This window comes from Oncorhynchus tshawytscha, linkage group LG18, assembly GCF_018296145.1.
Source record: "Oncorhynchus tshawytscha isolate Ot180627B linkage group LG18, Otsh_v2.0, whole genome shotgun sequence".
Classification (NCBI taxonomy): Eukaryota; Metazoa; Chordata; class Actinopteri; order Salmoniformes; family Salmonidae; genus Oncorhynchus; species Oncorhynchus tshawytscha.
Window position 1 is genome coordinate 13,875,963 of NC_056446.1, and position 19,589 is coordinate 13,895,551.

At 40.2% G+C, this 19,589-nt stretch overlaps 1 protein-coding gene across 14 annotated transcripts in view; it reads left to right on the forward strand.

Annotated features, from left to right (window-relative positions):
* The first annotated feature begins 2,355 nt into the window (after positions 1-2,355).
* LOC112217538 (TGF-beta-activated kinase 1 and MAP3K7-binding protein 2) overlaps positions 2,356-19,589 on the forward strand; it is a 72,087-nt gene continuing 54,853 nt past the window's right edge. For 11 of the 14 annotated variants that reach the window (XM_024377872.2, XM_024377874.2, XM_024377875.2 and 8 more), the window contains exon 1: positions 2,356-2,676. The gene's annotated coding sequence lies outside the window, so the exon portion shown is untranslated. The remainder of the gene's footprint in view (positions 2,677-19,589) is intronic. The other 3 variants (XM_024377878.2, XM_024377879.2, XM_024377881.2) reach the window with 1 other exon arrangement.

Genomic DNA, 19,589 nt, shown 5'->3' on the forward strand with positions numbered 1-19,589 from the left:
CCTTACTCTACGTCATGAAATGTTTTGTCAAATAGAACCTATTTTTTAAACCTTATAAAGTAGATTTTGTAGCATAAACTGGGAATTGTATATTTTTGACTGATATTATGGTTGTTTGTTTGTTTCATATCTGCAAAGTAGTTAAAACACTGTCAGTTCCACTTGAACTCACAATCAACACTAGACATGTTACAACGAAAAAGTCAATACTAGGTAAAACTGTCCAATTTGCTGTAAACGACACAATACACTGCTGGTTCACTAATTTCCTTCTAATCTCCTACTCTCTGCTCAATAAAATCACAGAAAATACTAATTTGAAAGTCATAAATAATGGCAAATAAATCAACTATGTCAGTACTGTATATGTAAAATGATTAAGGCTATACCAGACACATGCACAAATATTCTCATAAAATGGGTCGTTTTAAACATTCTCACATCTTTTTAAATGTGTCAGATTACTCAAACTCCTGATATTAAAGTTTAAACACTGAGGTAAACCCTAATGCTGAGGCACTATTTAAAATAAAGAAAAAAACAACAATAACAAAGCTTACTCAGATTAAGAAGGGTTCTATGTAACCCTTCTTGCCTTCCAAAGAATTATTCTTGTCTTCCAAAGAATCCTTCTTGCCTTACGGAGAATGATTCAAGAACCCTTTCTTCCAAAACGGTTCTTAGAACCCATTGCCTTACAAAGAACCCTTGTTTTCCAAAAAAAAGGTTATTCAGATGAAAACAGTTCTTGGTAGAACCCTATCCCTCCGCAAATAACCATTTTGTAACCCTTTTTTTCTAAGAGTGTAGTCACCTTCAAAATAATTGACACCCTTGATAAAGATGAGCAAAAAAAGAGTATAATATAAATAGTTACAATACTGAGCTATATTGCATGCTCCAAAAAATTTAGAAAATGATATTATTTTATACTAATACAATTCCTCAGAGAAAAAGATTTTGCTTAACAACTAATACTTTTTCTCCCAAAAGTATTGGCACCCCTGTTTTCAATACTTTATGCACCCTTCCCTTGCAAGAATAACGACATTGTGCGTTTTTCTATAATGTTTAATGAGATTGGAGAGCACATTGGGATGGCTCTTAGACCATTCCTCCATACAGAACCTTTCCAGATCCTCCAGTCTGTGCTATGGATTGCCCTGTTCATTTCAAACCACAGGTTTTCAATGTGGCTCAAGTCCGGAGATTGAGGAGATTGAGACGGCCATTGCAAAATGTTGATTTTGTGCTTGGTCTCATTGTCTTGCTGGAAGATGCATTTGTGGCCAAGTTTCATCCTCCTGGCGGAGGCAACTAGGTTTTTGGCTAAAAAGTCTTGGTACTTGGTAGAGTTCATGATGCCGTTGACCTTAACAAGGGCTCGAGGATCAGTGGAAGCAAAACAGCCCCATAACGTTAAATATCCACCACCATATTTTACAGCAGGTGGGTCATTCCACAAGTCCCTTTTGTGTCCCTTTTATATTTTATGTAGAAATTGTGCACCAATATTGCATTTTAAAAGCATGTTATATTAATTGACGTGCCCTTTAATATAGAACACATGGACAATTCAATACATCCGATTTTTAATATGAATTAAGACTTGCTAAAGTGCCAAAATTCTGCATTTTTACATGTTCCTCTGTGCAGTCTCTGTGATTTCTCTGAAGATTTTAACCCACTTAACCCCAACATTTCTCTAAGTTTTGTATAGCCCTAGTTATTTTTATTGCTTTGACCAAAATATAGAATGTTAATGCACATTGGTTTGGTGGCCATGAGGCCTTTTGTTGTTTTATTTTATTTATAAGAATATTTAGGGGTGCTGCTATGAAAACGATTAACCAGCCTGCTAATATTCTTATATTGAGATGCATGGGGCTGCCAAACTATCCCATAACAGTGCCAATAACTTATTACTTGTGAAAAAAAATCTATTACTATGATCAATTCTAGTAATATAATATAAAATAACATAATATTATTTTTTTGGCCTACAATATAGCTCAGTTCTGTATTATTTATTTTATTCTGTATTTTTTTCTTATCTTTATCAAAGGTGCAGTCACCTACAATAATTGTCAATCATTTTGTAGGTGACTGGAACTATTGTAAACTAACTTTCTCAGTAGTTGAGATTACTAGACATAGACCTATCAAGCACCCTCTACCACCCCACCTGTATTTCTTCCACACGCCTGTTGACAGTTTCCCTTCAAATAACATTACCGGTTACCACAAACGTTTCATTCTCTGTCTGCGTCTGCTTCTACAAAGCATGTAGCAATCATACTTCCTCTCCCCTAACAAAACTTTCCCCTAGGAGAAAAAAATAGTCTCGCGATAGGCGCTCGCATATGCAGCCGCCATATTCTGTGACAGTATTTTGATTGGTGTCTGTTGGACGTAAGAAAAGAAAAGAGAAAATACAGTGGGAGTAGAGGGGGTAAAGAAGAAGAGCTGTCAAAATAATTCCCGTGTCTCTGAAACAGCGGGGGGCTGTAGTAACCCCCCACTCGAGTCAAAACAGAGAAGTCCAGAGTGCCGTAGAAACTCCGTTCACGAAGTCACCCCCCTCCCTCCGCTCTTCTTTCAGCACCACGGCCCTGTGGAGATTCGGTGGCTGTGTCTCGGGTGTTGAAGGTGGCCCGGGGAGCGGCGGCGGAGACGGTAAGCGAATGCCTCAGAATAGGCCCAGAAGTGGTTTGAAGTTATAGTTTAGTTACTGTAGATTAAAATTCGGTCTAACTTTCCCGGCTAACATGCTCGAAATACGTGTGCGACTCCACATCCCTCTGGTAAAAAGAAAACGCAGAAAAAACGTTCTGGCTGTCGGCTTTTCAAGTGTGAAAAAGTGTTTGACTGCAACTGGTGTAGGCGAGCTATTTAGTCTATGTGCGATTTGTTGTGTCCAGCATGAATGTGTTATTACATTTGTAATAACACATTTAGCTGTGTACATTGCATTTATAGGTCCACCGTACATTTTAAAGCTGACGTGCATGTTTTGTAGCTTATAGGCTACACTGTAGCTACATTTTTCCATTGAGTTTTCTTGAAAAACCTCGTCATCCATGGTGTTCTGAGAGCACAACTAAGTTACTACGTCAATATGATTATATCAAGTGTTGTAACTTCAAAGAACCTTGAAGTAGTTTTACGCTTGTCAAAAAGTTAGTTAGCTTGATAACTAACATAGCAGCTCGCAAGTCGCGATAGTTTTGCTGGTAATTTACGGTGACGTTCGATGCTTCGAAAAAGTAACACTTTGTGTTACAATTTAGTTCCAGCATCTAACCTTAATCGTGTTACACACAAAACACTGCTTTGCGATTATGATGGACTGTCTTTCCTTTCGTTGCATTGATGGGCCTTCTCCAAATATTGCCTAGAGTCGTATTAACTAGGAGTACCGAATGGCATAGCACAGGCCCAACCTATAATAAGTAGGTTAATCGAAAGTCTCGTGTAGACTAGCCTACATTATATGAATTGTATTGATGCACGAATCGAATTACCTTGATGAGTCAAACGCAATTAAACTAAAAGTAGCCTGTCCTGTACTCTCACCTTCCCTTCTATACAATGGAAATGAAATATGTTTTTTACACATTCTCTCAATTCGGCTATATGTTAATGTGTATGTTATTCTATTTGGTTTATATTTGTTTGTTTGATACAGATCATTTTAGTGAATGTTAGTTAGTTTGATCATCTGAGCAGACTTGACCAAGCTCTTCATTTAAATGTCCCTTCAGGAGAATTTCAGATGAAAGGTTTGACAGCTTTCATATGTATAGGTGCAGGGGAGCATGTGTATAGAGGTGGATTTGACACATGACTAACCTTGTTCGTAAATGTTGATACAATTATAGGGTGATTCCATGCCAGGACAGCCTGCAAATATTTAGGGTATCTCAGGTTGTTCTGGCAATTCTCACATAGAATCTCAATTGGTATAAAGGATGTTTGACATGATTTTTACTTTTCTATCACAAACCATTTTTTTTTTGAAAATCATGATCAAAGTAGCCATTTTAGGCCCTTTTTAGACCTATACATACCTCATGTAAGACCCTATGTTCTGTGAACAGTACATGATACAGACAACATTGTGGTGTCTATACTCCTTATAGTGTTCTCTCAAATTTGGAGTATGTCTAGATTCTGAAATACAATTAATTTATTCAACCTCCAAAATATTAATATGAATATCTCAAAAGTATCCTTTTTGATTTTACTTATTATTATTTTTATTTTTTTATACATATTGTTGAAAACAATATACTCTTCAAACTAGGACTGCCAAAGTATTACATTGTATTACATCATGAAACAACTATTTGCTTTTTGTTCTTAGTTTAACGGTTAGGCATAAGATTAGCAGTGCGTTTAAGGTTAGGGTTAGGTTTCAAATCAGATTGTAAGAAGAGAAATGGTAGAAATAGGTGGGTTTTTTGACCTTGTGACTGTGGTAACTAGTGATGACCCGGTGGCAGCGACCCGTTGGTAGCGCTGTCTGTTTCAAAACTCCCATGTGCGTGCAGCTTTAAGCAACAATTCTGAATGAAAATGTACGGAAAGTTTAACTATAAATACATTGCCAGGCTTTTCTTTAAATAAGGGAGGCAGGTAGCCTACTGGTTAGAGCATTCGGCCAGTAACCGAAAGGTTGCTGGATCGAATCCCCAAGCCGACAAGGTAAAAATCTGTCATTCTGCCCCTGAACAAGGCAGTTAACCCACTGTTCCCCGGTAGGCCGCCATGGTAAATACTAATTTGTTCTTAACTGACTTACCTAGTTAAATGTAAAAAATAAATAACAGCAAAAACATATTTTTGTACTGAAGTAGCTAGTTATGCTAATGTTAGTGAGCTAGCTAAGCAAAATAATGTTTGCAAATCCATGGCTGAGTGCCTCTTGATATAACTCAAACTTCCCTCAATTCAGAACATTTTATTCCATTTAGCTACTGTTTTTGTTCTAGTTCTCAGGTCAAAAGATTTTTATCCCAATTCTTGTTGTAGCAGCTTGTGACTAGTTCATGTTGAAGTAGCCTAGCTAGGCTAGATTTAACAGCCTACATGAACTCAGACCTGGCTGACCTATTGTTATTGTCTTCTGTGAAATTCATAACATTGTTGGAAGGTTTAAAGTGGAAATGACAGCATTTTACCAACCTGAAATCGTATTAAAATCTGTTCATATACACCCCCAGGAAGAATATGACACTTTCTTTAAAAATGTCTGACAAGCGATCACTTAGATCATTTTCACGTTTTCATAAATTCATAGAATGTTTGGGAATTACGTATAATAAGGCATTTGTGAAAATTCTATATCAATATGGAGTGGGAACACGGCCGTGCGTTTGGACAAGTAATAGACACTGCAGTAAATAAAACGTAATAAAAACATATGTCTTGTCCAGGACCGGAGTCTACGCAGACTGGTGCACCATAGCCAACCAGAGCTACAGTAGGCCTTTATGCAAACAAGCCATTGCCACACAGGCTTGCCATTATTCACTTTCAAATCAAATGTATTGGTCACAAACACATATTTAGCAGATGTTATTGCAGGTGTAGCGAAATGCTTGAGTTCCTAGCTCCAACAGCGCAGTAGTATCTAACAATTCACAACAATACACAGAAATTTAAAAGTAAAATAATATTAGGACTAGCAATGTCTGAGTGGCATTGACTAAAATACAGTAGAATAGAATACAGTATATACATGTACATATGAAATGAGTAAAGCAGTATATACACATTATTAAAGTGACTAGTGTTCCATTATTAAAGTGACCAGTGATTCCATGTTGATGCATATAGGGCAGCAGCCTCTAAGGTACAGGGTTGAGTAACCGGGTGGTAGCTGGCTAGTGAAGGCTATTTAACTGTCTGATGGCCTTGAGATAGAAGCTGTTTTTCAGTCTCTTGGTCCCAGCTTTGATGCACCTGTACTGACATTGCCTTCTGCATGGTAGCGGGGTGAACAGGCCATGGCTCAGGTGGTTGATGTCTTTGATGATCTTTTGGGCCTTCCTGGGACATCGGGTGCTGTAGGTCTCTTGAAAGGCAGGCAGTGTGCCCCCGGTGATCCGTTGAGCAGACTGCACCACCATCTGGAGAGCCCTGCGGTTGCGGGCGGTGCAGTTGCTGTACCAGGCGGTGATACAGCCCAACAGAATGCTCTTAATTGTGCATCTGTAAAAGTTTGTGAGGGTCTTAGGGGCCAAGCCAAATTTCTTTAGCCTTCTGTGTGTTTACAGGAAGTTGCAACAGCGCGCCTTTAGATCATTAGAACGCATTCGCCAAAAGCCACAAATACACCTGAATGGATTTTTGCAAATGTGTACATACCACAGGAGTCCTCTTACATTTGGGAACTATTGATCAAACAACCATGAAAAGGTAGGCTCTGTCTCCCTCAGTTATGCACTTCAACAACAACAAGAACAATTAATGCTAGCCAGCACAAGATGAGCTAAAATATACTGAAGGAGCACTAGATACACCCTCTCAAACTTTTTCAGCTTGTAGTTGGCTGTCAAAATTGCACTGATAAACGATGGGAAATTGTAGCTTGCTAGCTAGCTGCTTCCAGACACAAATGAGAGAACACCTCACTCTGACCATTTTACTCATCCTAGTAGAGCCGGTTAGCTAGGCTGTTAACATATTATCTAGAGTATCCGTGACTAACTATTGTTTTGCCTGCGTTTACTGTCTTGCATACATTCATCAGTTATTCTGCGCTTTGGCACACTCAGATGAGAGTGCTCTGAAATCGGAGTAGATAGCCAGAGGGATTATGCAAATGCAAGAGATATGCTAACTGAATAACAGTCGTTCAAGTTCTTGCTAGCAAACCAAATAACATCTCCATCTCTAGCTGTGTATAGCTACTGAAAAACAATATGAGGGGAAAAAGTCAGTCACTCAACCACTCCTCCAATGGCATGACTTGACTATCTCCTAGCGGCTAGTTAGCTATCTAGCTAACGTTAAGGCCCCGTGTTTTTTTTTCTGGCTGTGCCACTCAAGGACATTCAAAAACTTGTCACGGAGCCACTCCTGCGTTGTCCTGTTGAAAGGTAAACCTTCGCCCCAGTCTGACAACCTGAGCACTCTGGAGCAAGGATCTATCAAGGATCTCTCAGTACTTTGCTCCGTTCATCTTTCCCTCGATCCTGACTAGTCTCCCTGTCACTGAAAAACATCCCCACAGCATGATGCTGCCACCACCATGCTTCACTGTAGGTAATGGTGCCAGGTTTCCTCCAGACGTGACTCTTGGCAGTCAGGACAAAGCATTCAATCTTGGTTTCATCAGACCAGAGAATGTTTGTTTCTCATGATTTGAGAGTCTTCAGGTGCCTTTTTGCAAACTCCAATTAGGCTGTCATGTGCCTTTTACTGAGGAGTGGCTTCCGTCTGGCCACTCTCCCATAAAGGCCTGATTGGTGGAGTGCTGCAGAGATGGTTGTCCTTCTGGAAGGTTTTCTCCACAGAGGAACTCTGGAGCTCTGTCAGTGTGACCATCGGGTTCTTGGTCACCTCCCTGACCAAGGCCCTTCTCCCCCGATTTCTCAGTTTGGCCGGGGGGGCCAGCTCTAGGAAGAGTCTTGGTGGTTCCAAATTTCTTCAATTTAAGAATAATGGAGGCCACTGTGTTCTTGGGGACCTTCAATGCTACATAAATGTTTTGGTACCCTTCCCCAGATCTGTGCCTCAGAGCTCTACAGACATTCCTTCGACCCCTTGCCTTGATGTTTGCTCTGACATGCACTGTCAACTGTGGGACCTTATATATAGGTCAATTGAATTTACCACAGGTGGACTCCAATCAAGTTTTAGAAAAATGGAAACAGGATGAACTTGAGCTCAATTTTGAGTCTCATAGCAAGGGGTCTGAATACTTATGTAAATAAGGTATTTCTGTTTTTTATTTTTAATACATGTAAAAAAAAATGTCTAAAAACCTGTTTTCGCTTTGTCATTATGGGGTATTGTGTGTAGATTGATGAGGAAAATGTTTTATTTCATCAATTTTAGAATAAGGCTGTAACGTAACAAAATGTGGAATATTGTCAAGGGGTCTGAATTCTTTCCGAATGCACTGTTGATGCGCTAGACTATTAACCACATTATGACTTACTTGTGATCATTGCCCTTGCTAGTTTGATTGTGTTGACATTCCCAGCCTTAGTTACATTCATCCGTTATTGTCCAACATATTGAGTCATTGAAACTGAAACAGTGCATCCCAAATGGAGGCAGCAAACAGTGTACCTGGCCAGCTGTGATTTACAACCTGATAGCAATATTTTTTGGACTACCAAGAAATGTATGGGTGAATAATATTAATCATGCATTGAACTGTATCCATCTATTCTGCCAACAATGCCTTAGTGTACCTCATTAGAATGTTGAGGCAAATAAAACCTATTTTTAAAACCTCTTATAAAGTTGGTTTTGTAGCATAAACTGGGAATTTGATCTTTGTGACTGATATTATGATTGTCTGTTTCATATCTGAAAAGTAGTTAAAACACTGTCAGTTCCACTTTAAGTGATCTTTGTTCTTTGTATCCATAGAGACAGTTCTTTTTTCCTTTACTCAACCCTCCAATCAGAAATTGTGAGAACAGTAATTTAGAACGCCTGGCTGAATTAAGCTATAACAGTGCGTGTGTGTGTGTGCGCGTGTGTGTGTGTGCGCCTGCGAGCAAGTGAATAACTTCAAGAACATTGATAAGAGAGGGTTGGTCTGCCTAAACACTGGGTTCATTTTGTTTCTGATACAGATTATTTTGTGTTTCCGTGCCTTACAATCAAAGCATAGTATGCCTGTAACTCAATGCTCCATGTTTCCTTTATTATATATATTTTTTCTCCCATTTTTCTCCCCAATTGGTAGTTATAGTCTTGTCCCATCGCTGCAACTCCTGTATGAACTCGGGAGAGGCAAAGGTCGAGAGCCGTGTGTCCTCCGAAAAAACACGACCCCGCCAAGCCATACTGCTTCCTGACACAATGCTTGCTTAACCCGGAAGCCAGCCGCACCAATGTGTCGGAGGAAACACCATACACCTGGCGACCGGACTGCATGCGCCCGGCACGAACCAGGATCCCTAGTGACGCAGCCACATGTTGCATAGACCGCTGCGCCACTCGGGAGGCCCAATGCACTGCTTTTTAATTGAAAAATCTTTCTTTAGGGCCAGATTTGAGCAAATTCAAAAATGTATTTAATCATGATTAACTACAGCAATTCATGCGATTAAGCGCAATTAATTATTTTAATTCTTTGACAGCCCTACTTCAAACACACCACATTTCCAGAGTAGTCTCTCTGGTACTTTTAATGATATGACCCATATTATGCATAGAAATTGACATTATAGGTGAAAAATAACGGCCCAGCTAGGGGGGAATAAGGAGATGTACATGGGGATGGTTGTATAATAGACATGAAAGGAATAATGAATATACACATGGAATGGAATGAATAAAGCAAAATGTATTTATGCATATCAAATGGCCTACAACAGGGAATAGAAATGGAACAGAACTGCAATAGCACATTAGTTAAGGACTGTATCTAATAACTAGGTATTAGAGTAAGCGTTCCTATTATGCGCATGTACCAACTAAGCCCACTTCCATCTTTGGATTTAGAAAAATGACATTTTCTGCTGTTTAATGTACAACTAATTTATCTTGTTGTTATATCCATAACTTATTTATTTCTAACCCAATCAGATGTTTTATTATTAAGTTATAGGCCATTAAGTAAGTTCCAACTAGTGGCCAATTTCAAAGCTGGAACATTTTTGGGGTGTTGAGGTGACCCTCAGAGGAACACATTTTCCAGATATTTTTAGTACCTTCTTAGATAAGTGATCATACTCTATCTAAAAGTAATAGATTCATGTGCTGATTTATGCACATGATAGCATATTTCATGAGCATTCACGACTATTTCTTGCTAATTGAAAATATTTATTTTTCATGCTAGCAGTTGTTCCTGCATGTCAGTCTTACAGTAGCAACATAACTTGGTGAACTACAATAAGATAATATATTTTAAATGCATTTTATATTATATTACTTTTAAATTAAACTTGCATTGTTATACATGGATGCCATTTTTGAAAATGTTACATTTAGCTCAGGTGGGCATAAAGCGTACAGTAGCACAAAAAGCACTCCCTCTATACAGAATGTAAATGGCAATATTGTTCAATATGATCTATACTAGTTAGCGGGATGCGCGCTAATAGCGTTTCAATCGGTGACGTCATTTGCTCTGAGACCTTGAAGGAGTTGTTCCCCTTGCTCTGCAAGTGCTGTGGCTTTTGTGGAGCGATGGGTAACGATGCTTTGAAGGTGGCTGTTGTCTATGTGTGCAGAGGTTCCCTGGTCTCTCTTCACATGAGATTCATCTTTCATTTCATGACCTCTTTTCTTACAAAAATTAAGGGCAGTATATGTTAGAAATGTCTAAACTTAGATTTTGGTTGGCTTAATAGGTACACTATCCCTACATAGTAATACAGGCGTAACGACTATCATGATTGCTACCAATAATAATAACAGCAGAGTATAAACATGTTGCCTAATACCATACAATTAGGCTATACAAATGGTCAACATAAATAACAAGTACACTATAGATACAAAGTATGTGGACACCCCTCCAAATGAGTGGTTTTCCCTTAAATGTTTTTCTATTTTACACTATTTTCCCCCCCAATTTTGATCTAGTCTCATCGCTGCAATTCCCCAACAGGCTCGGGAGAGGCGACGGTCGAGTCATGCGTCTTCCGAAGCAAGACCCGCCAAAGTGTGCTTCTTAACACCCGCCCCTTTAACCGGAAGCCAGCCACACCAATGTGTCGGATGAAAAAACGTTCAACTGACGACCAGAGTCAGCCTGCAGGCGCCCGGCCTGCCACAAGGAGTTGCTAGAACGTGATGAGCCAACTAAAGCCCCTCCGGCCAAACCCTCCCCTAACCCGGACGACGCTGGGCCAATTTTGCGCCGCCCTATGAGACTCCCGGTCATGGCCGGTTGTGACACAGCCTGGGATCGAACCAGGGTCCGTAGTGATGCCTCAAGCACTGCGATGCAGTGCCTTAGACCGCTGCGCCACTTCGGAAGCCGGATTTTGCTATTTTAGCCACACCCATTGCTGACAGGTGTATAAAAATCGAGCACACAGCCATACAATCTCCATAGACCAACATTGGCAGTTGAATGGCCTTACTGAAGAACTCAGTGACATTCAACGTGGCACCCTCATAGAATGTCACCTTTCCAACAAGTCAGTTTGTCAAATTTCTGCCCGGCTAGAGCTGCCCCGGTCAACTGTAACAGTTATTGTGAAGTGGAAATGTCTAGGATCAACAAGGGCTCAGCCGCGAAGTGGTAGGCCACACAAGCTCATGGAACGGGACTGCGTAGCGCATAAAAATCGACTGTCCTCGGTTGCAACACTCACTACTGAGTTCCAAACTGCCTTGGAAGCAACGTCAGCACAAGGACTGTTCGTCGGGAGCTTCATGAAATGGGTTTCCATGGCCGAACAGCCACACACAAGCCTAAGATCACCATTCGCAATGCTAAGCGCCGGCTGGAGTGGTGTAAAGCTCGCCACTATTTGACTCTGGAGCAGTGGAAACGCATTCTCTGGAGTGATGTATCTCGCTTCCTCATCTGGCAGTCCGACGGACTAATCTGGGTTTGGCAGATGCCAGGAAAACACTGCCTGCCCCAATGCTTTGTGCCAACTGTACTGTTTGATGGAGGTGGAATAATGGTCTAGGGCTGTTTTTCATGCTTTTGGCTAAGCCCCTTATTTCCAGTTAAGGGAAATCTTAATGCTACAGCATACAATGACATTCTAGACGATTCTGTGCTTCCAACTTTGTGGCAACAGTTTGGGGAAGGCCCTTTCCTGTTTCAGCATGACAAGGCCCCTGTGCACAAAGCAAGGTCCATACAGAAATGGTTTGTTGAGATCGGTGTGGAAGAACTTGACTGATCTGCACAGAGCCCTGATCTCAACCCCATCAAACACCTTTGAGATGAATTGGAACGCCGCATACGAGCCAGGCCTAATCACCCAACGTCAGTGCCCAACCTCACTAATGCTCTTGTGGCTGAATGGATGCAAATCCCCGCAGCAATGTTCCAACTAGAAGTCAACCGATTATGATTATGATTTACCGATACCGATTGGAGCACCAAAAAATCCGATATCGATTAATCGGACGATTTTATTTATTTGTAATAATGACAATTACAACAGTACTGAATGAACACTTATTTTAACTTAATATAATACATCAATAAAATCAATTTAGCCTCAAGTAAATAATGAAACATGTTCAATTTGGTTTAAATAATACAAAAACAAAGTGTTGGAGAAGAAAGTAAAAGTGCAATATGTGCTATGTAAGAAAGCTAACGTTTGAGTTCCTTGCTCAGAACATGAGAACATATGAAAGCTGGTGGTTCCTTTTAACATGAGTCTTCAATATTCCCAGGTAAGAAGTTTTAGGTTGTAGTTGTTATAGGAATTATAGGACTATTTCCCTCTATTCCATTTGTATTTCATTAACCTTTGGCTATTGGATGTTCTTATAGGCACTTTAGTATTGCCAGTGTAACAGTACAGCTTCCGTCCCTCTCCTCGCTCCTCCCTGGGCTCGAACCAGCAACACAACGACAGCAGCCACCATCGAAGCAGCGTTACCCATGCAGAGCAAGGGGAACAACTACTAGAAGGCTCAGAGCGAGTGACGTTTGAAACGCTATTAGCGCGCGCTAACTAGCTAGCCATTTCACTTCAGTTACACCAGCCTCATCTCGGGAGTTGATAGGCTTGAAGTCATAAACAGTGCAATGCTTGACTCACAACGAAGAGGTGCTGGAAAAACGCACGAAAGTGATGTTTGAATGAATGTTTACACGCCTGCCTACCACCGCTCAGTCAGATACTTAGATACTTGTATGCTTATATGCTCAGTCAGATTATATGCAACGCAGGACATGCTAGATAATATCTAGTAATATAATCAACCATGTGTAGTTAACTAGTGATTATGATGGATTGTTTTTTATAAGATAAGTTTAATGCTAGCTAGCAACTTACCTTGGCTTACTGCATTCGCGTAACAGGCAGTCTCCTTGTGGAGTGCAACGAGAGAGAGGCAGGTCGTTATTGCGTTGGACAAGTTAACTGTAAGGTTGCAAGATTGGATCCCCCGAGCTGACAAGGTGAAAATCTGTCGTTCTGCCCCTGAACGAGGCAGTTAACCCACCGTTCCTATGCCGTCATTGAAAATAAGAATGTGTTCTTAACTGACTTGCCTAGTTAAATAAAGGTATAAAATGTTTGTTTTTTTAATCGGCAAATCGGCACCCAAAAATACTGATTTCTGATTGTTATGAAAACTTGAAACCGGCCCTAATTGATCGGCCATTCCGATTAATCGGTCAACTTCTAGTTCCAACATCTAGTGGAAAACCTTCCCAGAAGAGTGGAGGCATTTATAGCAGCAAATGGGGAACCAACTCCATACTAATGCTCATGATTTTGGATTGAGATGTTACACATAGAAATTACGCTAGAGATAATAACAGCCAATACTAATAACAACTTCAGCATATAACTTAGCAATAGCTACATAGAGATATTCAAAGGTAAGCTAAACAACAAGTTACTTTGTAGTCCGGCTTCCCATGCAAGGGGAACAACACGTTCATGGAATGGAATTAAACTGTTCAGGCCCAGGCAATACTTATATGTTTGAGAGAGCATGCAACGGACCTGACTGGCCAGTGCTGAGCTAGCTAAGGGCATCTGATCAATGACAGGATATGTGATCAGTGGTCAGAGTGGGCAGAGTGTGGGGTGCATGGGGACAGTCTGATTGGCTGAATCCACAAGCTAAAGGTGATAGCGATCTCTCACGTGAAGGGGAGATGTTAACAAATAACACAAACAATGGAAAATAGTCCTACAGTGCCATCTAAACCACTGTGAAATATATTTTCAATTACTCACAAATATTGTATTTTCAGCTGTTTGAAGCTGGTGTACAAAACCAAAAGTAAAAGACGCAAAAACGAAACTTAAGAATGGGGAAGTATAGAAATAGTGCACATAGAACAGATCTTCCTCTTCTTAGACCGTGTCTAGAATTGAAAGTTCTTGCAGATTTTGTATTATGATAATGGAGTTCTGATCATGGAATTCCGAACAAGTCACACGTCTACATTTACATTTAAATGTGTCCACCATGTCCACATTGAGTCTGTTCCCGCGCTATATTCAAATGCCAGTATGCATTCTACAAACTGGAATAGGCTAAATATGATAATAACACTACAACAACTAATGGCAGTAGCTAACTACTGTAGCTAAGTATCCAGCTATCTGTTGTAGCTAGCCAGCAAGCAAAGCTAAAGGGGGCATAAATCTAGCCAAACAAAAAATGATTGCTCTAAATATTATCTGGCCGGCTAGCACTTATGAGGCCAGCAAACACCACAAACTAGGAGTGTATTTCATCCAATGTTAGAATGAAAAGGTCCCTCTCTGTCCCACAACACATTTTCTGAAGACTTGTGGGAGGAGTGCTGATGACGTCGCCCACTGTATGCGATTTCGGTAGCCTGAATGCATCCAGACTGGGGAGAAATCCTCACACAATGCATACCTGACCACCTGAAGTGGTCAACCAGATCTGAACACAATAAGACCACAAAGCGACTTCTGTGCCTCTAGAACCATCTTTTCATTGCGAGCTTCGTATTCTGATATCAGAAGTCGCATGTAAGTGTTAAGGGTAGACACAACCGTAGATTCGCTTTCAATTTGAATGACAGAACTATAACTCAGATTTGTATGTGATTTTGTTCAGGTCGCCCACAAAGTTACATATTGCATCTTTAAATCTATTCCAAATAATTTGGTGATATTCCAGATATTCCATGTATTAAAACTCAATGTGTGAATGTTCATTTGTGGTATTCCTGTTACTACAATGTTCAAATATTGAACTTTCAACAACCGTGATTTGTCAATAGCCTGATTGTGAAGGGCCAAGTGCAGTCCATTTACAGGACTACTAGACTTTCTAGAATCACTTCTCTATTGGTCTTCAATGATTGTGTTGGTGTTGCTGATGGTGTTGGGGGTAGAGTATTATTCGTTAACAGCTTGTGCCTGTCTTGACTTGCAGTAAACATTGAACTTCCTGACCAATAAGCTGCCATGGCCAACTGTTTATAGGTGTAGACCCCTAACTGCAACCATGTGTGTCTTTAGCTGGGCAAATATGTTGCTTGCTGGGAAAGGCCTGCTGATTAGCCATTCTTTGGAGAGTGGGGTGAGGGTTTTTCTTCAATGACTCTGTGTCACAGGAGGTTGGTGGCACCTTAATTGGGGCGGACGGGCTCGTGGGAATGGCTGGCGCTCCATGTGTTCGACCAGTCCTCCCCTCAGCACCCTCCACTGCTCTGTGATTTGTGTGTGTGAATGAAGGGAGAGTAAACATTTAGGCTGTGAGTGTTGAGTTAGTGAATTAGAATGAAGTGACTTGTTTGATATTGTTTGCAAGCTTGCAGTCAATGTATTGTCTCCCTGCATAGTTGTGGTTTACAAATGTGCTGTTTGCAAACACACATATTGGACAAGATAAATAATCTTGCAACAAAAGGAAATGTGAATTATTGTGTCGATTATAATGAAAGGACATTTATGATGCATACAAATCAAGTCTGACATTTTCTCTGTGGAAATTACAAATGTTAGAAGCCCTTTTACACCTCAAATACACTACACGTTTGCATTTCCTGCTATGCAGCACATTTCCTGCAACATCAGGGTGATCAAATTAAGATCATACATCTTGTTACGATAAATGAGTGAGGAGGTGTGGAGTCAGGCGCAGAGAGCAAAAGATGTGGGGAAAAACACGCTTTAATGTCCCGGAAACATAACATGAACCAAAAGTAGAAAACAAATGATCAGAAATATAAACGGACAGCGTGAAACCTAAATACAAACAAAATACACTCAAACAACAAAACAGACTAACAAGCCCGCACGAAACAGAAGCGGGCTGAACAAACTATATATAACCCTACCCTAACAACCAAACAAGAAACAGGTGATACCAATCAGACAAAACCAAAGGAACACAGAACAACAGATAGGCGATAGCTAGTAGACCGGTGACGACGACCGCCGAGCGCCACCCGAACAAGAAGGGGAGTCACCTTCGGTAATATTCATGACACATCTGTAGGTAGATGTTATGGAACCAAAGCTGAAAAACAAAGAATATGCATTAGTTTTTATTTCATGCACGAATAGTCAGTTCCGATTATTGCCAAGACATGAATGCTGTCTCCTGAAAAACCTGTTTTGAGGTTAATCATTTGCACAGCAACCTCTTGCTAGTCAGTGAGAGACAATGTTTTTCACTAGGTAGGGGGAAGGATAACTGTATGAGTGTGTTGGCAGGTTTAGCAGGTTTAGTATCACAATACTCGATACCATCCAGATTAGAGGTTGACCGATTATGATTTTTCAACGCCGATACCGATTATTAGAGGACCAAAAAAGGTTGCTGCCGATTAATCGGCCCATTTTTTATTTTTTATTTTTTTGTAATAATGACAATTACAACAATACTGAATGAACTCTTATTTTAACTTAATATAATACATCAATAAAATCAATTTAGCCTCAAATAAATAATGAAACATGTTCAATTTGGTTTACATAATGCAAAAACAAAGTGTTGGAGAAGAAAGTAAAAGTGCAATATGTGCCATGTAAGAAAGCTAACGTTTAAGTTCCTTGCTCAGAGCATGAGGACATATGAAAGCTCGTGGTTCCTTTTAACATGAGTCTTCAATATTCCCAGGTAAGAAGTATTAGGTTGTAGTTATTATAGTTATTATATGACTATTTCTCTCTATACGATTTGTATTTCATATACTTTTGACTATTGGATGTTCTTATAGGCCCTTTATTATTGCCAGTGTAACAGTATAGCTTCCATCCCTCTTCTCGCCGCTACCTGGGCTCGAACCAGGAACACATCGACAACAGCCACCCTCGAAGCAGCGTTACCCATGCAGAGCAAGGGGAACAACTACTCCAAGTCTCAGAGCGAGTGACGTTTGAAACGCTATTAGCGCACACCACGCTAACTAACTATCTATTTCACATCGGTTACACCAACCTAATATCGAGAGTTGATAGGCTTGAAGTCATAAACAGCTCAATGCTTGAAGCATTGTGAAGAGCTGTTTGAAGTGCTGTTTGAATGAATGCTTACGAGCATGCTGCTACCTACCATCGTCAGACTGATCTATCAAATATCAAATCATAGACTTAATTATAACATAATAACACACAGAAATACAAGCCTTAGGTTATTAAAATGGTTGAATCCGGAAACTATCATTTCGAAAACAAAAAGTTTATTCTTTCAGTGAAATATGGAACCGTTACGTATTTTATCTAACGGGTGGCATCCCTAAGTCTAAGTATTGCTGTTACATTGTACAACCTTCAATGTTATGTCATAATTATGTAAAATTCTGGCAAATTAATTACGGTCTTTGTTAGGAATAAATTGACTTCACACAGCCAGGCGGCCCAAACTGCTGCATATACCCTGACTACTTGCACGGAACGCAAGAGAAGTGACACAATTTCCCTAATTATAAAGAAATTCATGTTAGCAGGCAATATTAACTAAATATGCAGGTTTAAAAATATATACTTGTGTATTGGTTTTAAAGAAAGGCATTGATGTTTATGGTTAGGTTTGGTGCAACGACAGTGCTAAATTATCACCCGTTTGGCGAAGTAGGCTGTGATTCGATGAGTAGTTAACAGGCACTGCATCGATTATTTGCATCGCAGGACACGCTAGATAAAGTAGTAATATCATCAACCATGTGTAGTTAACTAGTGATTATGTGAAGATTGATTGTTTTTATAAGTTTAATTCTTGGCTTCTTGCTGCCCTCGCGTAACAGGTAGTCAGCCTGCCACGCAGGCTCCTCGTGGAGTGCAATGTAAGGCAGGTGGTTAGAGCGTTCAATTAGTAACCGGAAGGTTGCAAAATGAATCCCCGAGCTGACAAGGTAAAAAACTGTCGTTCTGCCCCTGAACGAGGCAGTTAACCCACCGTTCCTAGGCCGTCATTGAAAATAAGAATGTGTTCTTAACTGACTTGCCTAGTTAAATAAAGGTGTAAAAAAAAAAGGCCAAATCGGTGTCCAAAAATACTGATTTCCGATTGTTATGGAAACTTGAAATCGGCCCTAATTAATCGGCCATTCCGATTAATCGGTCGAACTCTAATCAAGATACTCGATACCAAAATTATACTGCAGCAAAAAAAGAAGGCGTTTTAGCCAAAGTCGCAGAATGGCACTTGATCCAGACAGATCGTTTGAGTTCATTACATTTTGGGACGTATTTTATTTTACTGATCAACAACATTTGCACAGAAGAAGCAATCTCTTATTTTATAGAAGTATCTGTCTCTTTAAGATCCATGACATCATTCACACATAGACAGTTCAAGGCTCGAGCAAAGATGATCTTTGACTGCGGTCTAAACGTGAAGTAGACAGCCCTCGGCCCTAAACCCTCAGCACATGGATGACGTTTTACATCGTCACCTCCAAGTGATCCAAACGAGGTAGAGTGATGATTGGAGAGGCAACGTCCTTGATGGAAATCTCAAAGTTGAGCCTAAAAACAATCAATCTGAAGCTGTTGATGTAACGTACCTAGCAAGCTAGCATAGCTAGCACTCCTGTCAGGTAGCTAGCTACAGTTACCCATAGCTGGCTAGCTAGTTTTATAGTTTGGTCATTTATTCCAATAATATTTCAGAATTGCCAAAAATATGTTTATGACGCTAGCTAGCGAGCTATGTTTTGTAGGATCCTCATTATGAGTCTGCCATTTTGAGCGTTTTATTCCCATTTGCCACAGCTAAATCAATGTCATCTATGTATATATTTTTAGCTAGCCACCTAGCAAGCTAGCGTGGTAATTTTGTCTCAAATGCCCCAAAATACTGCGAGTTGATTAAATTTAACATTTGACTACAGTTTGCATTGAATTAGGGGTAATATCAACCCTTCAAGTTATCAAAGTTGTTCACTAGTTCCTTTAAGCTAAATCATGGGCCGAGGGGGCAACTTTTGTTAATTGAACTGCCACTTAAGATCAAAATCTCACTGCATCCGGTTTCAACAGGGATTCCCCCGAGGGAAAGTGCCTAGCGCGAGGGCTGAGGATGTAAAAATAAAAACGATTGGACCGCAGCCCTTGACTGGGAGAGACATGAGGCGGGGGATACAAAGTGAATTCGTTTTTGGTGACAATCGGCTTTGAAATCAGCAGTATTTTACATTATGGTTTGCATATTATCATAAACAAGGTACTAGGTTAATCAATGGATGTTAGCTTTAGCTGTAAGCTAGTAAGGTAAGTTAGCCCACAAAGCTGGAAGCTACCGGT